The sequence below is a fragment of the Pristiophorus japonicus genome, chromosome 20, assembly GCF_044704955.1.
Source record: "Pristiophorus japonicus isolate sPriJap1 chromosome 20, sPriJap1.hap1, whole genome shotgun sequence".
In the NCBI taxonomy this organism is placed as follows: domain Eukaryota; kingdom Metazoa; phylum Chordata; class Chondrichthyes; family Pristiophoridae; genus Pristiophorus; species Pristiophorus japonicus.
In genome coordinates, this window is record NC_091996.1 from 80,926,504 (window position 1) to 80,933,898 (window position 7,395).

At 47.7% G+C, this 7,395-nt stretch overlaps 1 non-coding gene across 1 annotated transcript; it reads right to left on the reverse strand.

Annotated features, from left to right (window-relative positions):
- Positions 1 to 1,496: 1,496 nt before the first annotated feature.
- On the reverse strand, positions 1,497 to 1,569 carry trnak-cuu (transfer RNA lysine (anticodon CUU)). Its single transcript has one exon. It is a non-coding gene; the product is annotated as a tRNA-Lys (tRNA).
- Between the last annotated feature and the right edge of the window lie 5,826 nt (positions 1,570 to 7,395).

The following is a 7,395-nucleotide window of genomic DNA, read 5'->3' on the forward strand; positions in this document are numbered from 1 at the left end:
ATTTAGATGCTCGCAGACCAGCGTACACAATTCTTCATAGGATTTAGTTGTTGGTGTCACCAGAGCTAGAAGATTCTTCATGAGGCCATAGGTTGCTGCCCCACAGACGGTAAGGAGGATCGCCCTTCATTTGGCAGCGTTCTCGTCCCCTTCCAGCTCGTTGGCCACGAAGTATTGGTCGAGTATCTCCACAAAGGCTTCACAATCGTCCACTTCTGAGAACTTCTCCAGGATACCAACTGTTCCTTGCATTTTTGCGTGGTTGTTCATTGTCTCGTCGCCAATTGATACGCTCATGATAAAGGATGAAACTGAGTACTGTGAATAATGAGTCAGTGTGACCTTAGCTCCTTTAATAAGACTCCAGAGTGCAGGTACCTCATGGGTAGCCTGCTTACATACCGTGCTCCCAAAGGATACTGGGATCCCTTGGGACTCCGACAGGTAGGCCCTCTGATGATGGAGTGCACAGGTTGTCAAGGGTTAAATACATAACACAAGATGTGAACAGAAATCAACCATCAAAATCCCTGTCATTAACCGCAAAGGGTTTCCTGCAATTTTCTGATCGCAAAGCGCTTTCAGTCCTTGTCCTTAAAATTGCAGACGTGGAAATTGGGGAGTTTAATGACTTTGAAAGGAGGACATTGTTGTTTGGTGCCGTTCTGGTCAGAGAAATGTTTGTGAAAGGAACTTTTTGCAGAGAGAGGGATTGAGCATTTCAGCTTGTTCCTGAACACTTCTCTCTGGGCACTGAGCTCAGCAGCAATTTCTGTCGTGTGGAGGTTATCACATTTCCTTCACACGTGAAAAGTTCCCGGTTCAAGCCTGCGCAGAAACATTATTTCTCAAACAAAAACTTGTCTGCAATAAAAGCTGTTTTGGATACATTGTTGAATGAGCAATGCACATTTAAAATCAGTCTCCTCCAATACAGATTGTGTAAAATCAGATCGGGGATAAAACTTCATCAAGGATTAAAGTTTCATGAATTATTAAAGTTCACTTTTTGAAGTTTTGACTGTCCCTGTCAGCATTTCATTCATTCCGTGAAACAATGCGATCGGTTTACACCAGCAGATCTAAGCTGCATTTGAAACCCACAAACAACTCATTAATTATTCGCTCTTCCCCACTTCCAGAGCTCAGAGGGTTATTGTCCATCCCTGGGATACAAGCTACCTCGGACCCGGACCAAAGCTCCCCGTACACCGAGCACAGGCTCAGGAAAACCCCGGGGGAGAGGATATCCCGGTCACTGGGCCTTCCAGCAGCCCTGAACAAGCGCCCGGTCTGAAACTTTCCAGAGTAATAACTTGCATCTGGAACATCTAACAGTAAGGACGGCCGAGCGGTCTGAGGCGCTGCTTTCATTATTTGATTAAATTATCAATTCTCCCTCAGTTCGCATTTTTATCATTGTGCAAAAGAAGATCATGGGTTCATTAATGATATTGACCCGCGAAAGCAACATAAAAGTTTAATGAAAAAGTAATCGCCCAACGTGGGGCTCGAACCCACGACCCTGAGATGAAGAGTCTCATGCTCTACCGACTGAGCTAGCCGGGCTTTTCAACATTTACTCTGTCAATCCCCTTCAGAATATTGTCCGTTTCAATGAGATCACCTCTCATTCTTCTCAACTCCAGAGAGTATCGGCATATTCTACACAATCTCTCACCATAGGACAGTCCTCTCATCCCAGGAATCGATCTGGTAAACCTCCGTTGTACCACCTCCAAGGCAAATATATCCTTCCTCAGATAAGTAGACCAAAACTGTGCGCAGTACTCCAGGTGTGGTCTCACCAGGGCCCTGTACAATTGGAGCAAGATTTCCTTACTCTTGCACTATGGGCGGAATATTAGGTGCTATGGTCCGAATATCCTGATTTTCTGCTGATTCTACGGTTGTATAAAAAGTTATTAAAATTCAACAGTCACTCGGCAAACATATTTGTATTTCCTTCAGTGTGCGACACATGTGGGTGGATTAATGATGATTGAAACAATTATTCAGTATTTCACAGATTTGAATTATTTTTGTCAATTTGCTCTGTAAAAATGCTTTCCCTGACCAGGAAACAAACCCAGACCACGGCAGTGAGAGCACTGAATACTAACCACTAGACTACCAGGGAACACTGCTTGCAGCCTCTGCGATAGCTTTAAATATAGTCAGCTTACAATAACAGCTGAGAATTGTGTGGTGACACGGGGTGTAACTGGATTTGCTGGGAGCAGCGTGGAGGCCCCGACCTGCGTGAGAACACCAGCGGCAGGTCGGGGTCATAAAAGGAGCGGTGAGCGGCGGCCTGGGAGCAGCGTGGTGGTGTACCACGGCAAGGTACAGTGTGAGCTGGTGCAGGAGGGTGACGGCAGCGAAGTGTGATGTCATCAAAGTCCAGGTCGGTGATTGGAGCGTGGGCAGGTACAGCAGGAGCAGCGAGAGACTGTGGAGGGATGTGATCGGGGCCCAGGGGCGGCGTGAGTTCAGGGCCACGGGCCCAGGGGCAGCACGGGCCAGCCCACACTGCGATATGTGTGTGCACTGGGTCCGTGCAGCAGAGCTGGTCTTCAGTCGTCTTGGATAACACTTGCCACTGGACCAAGACCTCGCTCTGTCAAGCCCGTGTGATGGCTGGGGAGCAACAGCCACCACACGTTAAAAAAATCCACGCACAGGCATCTTCCACCCTTCAACATGCAGTTCGGGACCTGGAATATTAGGTCCATCATTGAAACACCTGTGAACTCATCCTTTTTTGGCGTGGAAGCAAGTCATCCTCGCTTCGAGGGACTGCCTATGATGATGATGAACTGGATTTGCTGCAGTCCGCGGGCAGCAGGTGATGAAAGCGGGCGTGAGAGGGTGAGTGACAGGTGGGCACTGCTTCTGATGCTATCTGACCCACGGTGGGAGTGGCCGGGGATTTTAAAGCCCTTTCATTGCACCAATGCAGGGTAAATGAAACTGTGTTTCAGGAACCTTCATGTTTCCAAACATGGACAATTTGCACTGTAGACCTCGTGTAAAAATGGCAGAGTGCCAAGTTTTCTCTCCCTACTGCCCATGTGCGAAGGTGCCGGCAGTGTTTTCGGCGCAGGCATTTGGCTCCGCCCCCCACTTCACCATCGACACCACGCCAGGACTCCGGGGACTGTACACAGCGGCCAGGATGGGGCGAGTTTTTCCCCGAGCCGTTTCCAGCGCGCAAAGTCAGTGCGCTTGAGGTCAGTGCGCCGACAAAACTGCTTGGGGAAAATCTAGCCCTTGAAGAGTAAGGAGTGCACTGAAGGAAATACAAATATGTTTCCCGAGCAACTGTCAAATTTTAATAACTTTTTATACAACCATCGAATCAGCAAAAAAACAGGGCACTCGGCCCATAGTACCTAATATATAGCCCACAGTACAAGAGTAAGGAAGTCTTGCTACAATTGTACAGGGCCCTGGTGAGATGAGGAGAAACTTCTTCGCTCAGAGAGTTGTTAACCGGTGGAATTCTCTGTCGCAGAGTTGTTGATGCCAGTTTGTTCGATATATTCAAGAGGGAGTTAGATGTGGCCCTTATCGCTAAAGGGATCAAGGGGTATGGAGAGAAAGCAGGAAATGGGTACTGAGCTGAATGATCATCCATGATCTTATTGAATGGTGCTGCAGGCTCGAAGGGCCGAATGGCCTACTCCTGCATCTATTTTCTATGTTTCGATGTTTCTCTGTCCTGCTACTGCTTCTTTAATAATGGATTCCAACATTTGCCCAACCACAGATGTTCGGCTAACTGGTCTATAGTTTCCTGCTTTTTGTCTGCCTCCTTTTTTAAATAGGGGCATTACATTTGCAGTTTTCCAATCTGCTGGGTCCTCCCCAGAATCCAGGGAGTGCATGTCCACAGATCCCTGAAAGTAGCAGGCCAGGTAGCTAAGGTGGTTGAGAAGAAATATGGAATGATTGCCTTTATTAACCGAGGCATCGAATACAAGAGATGGGGTCGGTGGGGCAGGTTAGGTCACAGCTGGAGTACTGCATGCAGTTCTGGTCGCCATATTACAGGAAGGGCATGATTGCACTGAAGATGGTGCAGAGGAGATTTACGAGGATGTTGCCGGGAGTAGAGAATCTTATCCATGAGGACAGATTAGAAAGGCTGGATTTGTTTTCCATGGAACAGAGACTGAGGGGAGACCTCATTGAGGTGTATAAAATGATGAGGGTCCGAGATATAGTGGATAGAAAGGACCTATTTCCCTTAGCAGAGGGGTCAACAACAAGGAGGCATAAATTTAAAGTAATTGGTCGAAAGTTTAGAGGGGATATTTCTTCACGCAGAGGGTTGTGGGGGTCTGGAACTCACTGCCTGAAAGGGTGGTAGGGGCAGAAAGCCTCAACACATTTAAAAAGTGCTTGGATGTGCACCTGAAGTGCTGTAACCTGCAGGGTTATGGACCTCGAGCTGGAAAGTGGGATTAGGCTGGTTAGCCTCTAGTTGGCCGGCGCGGACACGATGGACCGAAATGGCCTCCTTCCGTGCTGTAAACTTCTTTGATTCTATGAACTCATTTGCAAAGAGTTGAGGTGCGTGTGAGGTGATTTGGGCACATCTTTCCTCACATGGCAACATTTCAAAGGTACTTAACGGCTGTACAGCGCTTTGAGGCGTCATGAGTTACTGACAGACGCTGCAGAAATCCAAGTCCTTCTTTGCAAAATTTCAATGCAATCTCAAGGTTCGTCAGGGATTTGAAATCAGGATCTTTCTGCAAATTTCAAGTAACAACTGCGAAGCAAAAATCATATCCCTCGACCAACAAACTACCTGCTTAGCAAATGTGGAGATAAGATGTAACAATTATTGAAGCATTTTTAGTGTGTGTTGCTATTCTTGATCGGAGGAGCACATGAGACGGAATCAGTGACTTTGCCTTTTCGACATGTCTTCTGAAGCGCCGCACGGTCCCACTCCTGCAGTCAATGAGCTGTTGGGACGTTAATGTATCCATCATCATCATCATCATAGGCGGTCCCTCGAAACGAGGATGACTTCCTTCCACGCCGAAAAAGGATGAGTTCACAGGTGTTTCAATGAATGACCCGAACGACATCCCAAAGGGTGGAAGATGCCTGTGCGTGGATTTTTTTAACGTGTGGTGGCCGTTGCACCCCAGCCATCACACGGGCTTGACAGAGCGAGGTCTTGGTCCAGTGGCAAGGGTTAACCAAGGCGACTGGAGACCAGCTCTGCTGCACGGACCCAGTGCACACACATATCGCAGTGTGGGCTGGCCCGTGCTAACCCTGGGCCCCTGGCCCCGAACTCATGCCTCTGCTGGGCCCTGATCACATCCCTCTACAGTCTCTCGCCGCTCCTTCGCCCCGATCTCGCCGCTCCTGCTGTATCTGCCCACGCTCCAATCACTGACCTGGACCTTGATGACATCACTCTTCGCTGCCGCCGCCCTCCTGCACCAGCTCGCGCTGCTCCCTGGAGTAGTCTCCCGGGACCTCCAAGCTGCTCCCAGGGCCGCTCGCCGTTCCTTTTATGGCCCCGACCTGCCGCTGGTGTTCTCCCGTTAGTGTATCCAGGCTGTGGGTGGCCACCCCGAGCGCAGCAGAGGGGTTTCTGCATTAGTTCTGGGTGGGGACAGTATCTTTCCCCTTCTCTCTTCCTCTTGTCTATATCCCTGTGCTTTTATTTCTCTATTTATTCCCCCTGTCTCAGTTTCTAGCGTTTTAAAGGGAACAAAAGATGAAATGGGTATCACTGTGGAACAACTTCTCTCACTCAAAGATAGACGCACTACCGTTGCGCCATGAGGTCTAGGTAGCTAGCCGTTGATATTCAGGTTCATATATAAATATATATAAATATATCTACATGTATCATAACTGTTCCCTGGTGGTCGAGGGGTTAAGATCCGGCGCACTAACCTGGTTTCAATTCTCGATCAATTCATCGCATAAAAATAATTGAGGTCTGTGAGACGATTAATAATTGCTGTAATCACCATGAATACCAATACTTTCTGCGATAGACCGATCTTACAGACTATCTGGCTTCTCCTGCCCTTTGCCGGGCACGTGTTCGGGGTTTAATTTAGTAAACTGGGCGAGTTCGCTGATCGCGGGGAGACGGTAGGAGCCTCTGTGGCCCCACTGTGAGGATGTGGAAGTGAACACGGTGGCTGGGTGATCCGTGACATTTCTGTAAAGGGCAGCGGAGGAGAAGGATTGAGAACTTTCAGTGTGGGACAGAAGTTGTTTAAGGTGAGCCAACACATTCCCGATCAGCGCAGAGGGAGCTCACTGGTCAGCTCCCCTCTGTTGGGGCTGTTGTGCCAGAGGTTTCTGTCGTGCAGTGGTTATCACATTTGCTTTATACGTGAAAAGTACCCGGTTTGATTCTGGGTAGAAACATTATGTTTAAACTTGCTATAAGGGAACAATCGGAGGAGAGTTAGTCTCCTGGAAAATGCTGCCTGACCTGCTGAGATTTCCAGCATTTGCTGTTTTTATTTTCTATTTATTCTCCTGGTAGAAAGGCTCCCTTATTCCTGAATTGCTCTTTATTTAACCAATAAATAGATAACTTTCAGTGAGAGAAAACGGATCCACCGGGGACATTTCGCGTGTGAGGCCAACGTGATATCCGCTACACTGCAGCCCATCAAAGGGCGAGAAACCACTGAATATAAAGGATGAGCTCACAAATACCAGGGGCAGTGCAGTCTGGTCAACGTCAAACCCTCCTTTCTTATTCAGCAGAGGCGTGATGCCACAAAGTTTAGTTAAAGATACAAATACAAGTAAAACTTCCAAATCTTTTCACTGTAAAATTCTTTCACTTTATTTGAAATCCTACTGCGTTGAATCTGAAAATGATCACCATGGGATTTTATCTTCGCTGCTGATTCTAATTTCTCTGCACGGAAGGAATAACCGGTGCTGTTAAATTTGACAAAAGTTGCCCCAGATTCCTGGTGACATCGGCAATACAGCGTGTAAAATGGGTTAACATGCTGAAGAACAGAAAAACTAAACAAATAGGAGCAGGAGTCGGTCATACGCCCCTCGAGCCTGCTCCGCCATTTAATACGATCATGGCCGATGTGATCATGGACTCAGGTCCACTTCCCTGCCCGCTCCCCAAAGCACAGGACAAATGATTGAAGTATCGACTGTCCCTCAGTTAGCATTTCTTTCATTGTGCAAAAGAAGGTGAGGTGTTAATTAATGATGCTTTTCCATGAACGCAACACAAAAGTTTAAGAAAAAAACATACGGTGACTGGCAGGTGAGCGTTGCTTCTGACACCTGGTGGGAATGGGCGGGGATTTTAAAGCTCCTTGTATTGTTAAAGCTTCATATAGAGGAACATCTCAAACACATTGCGTA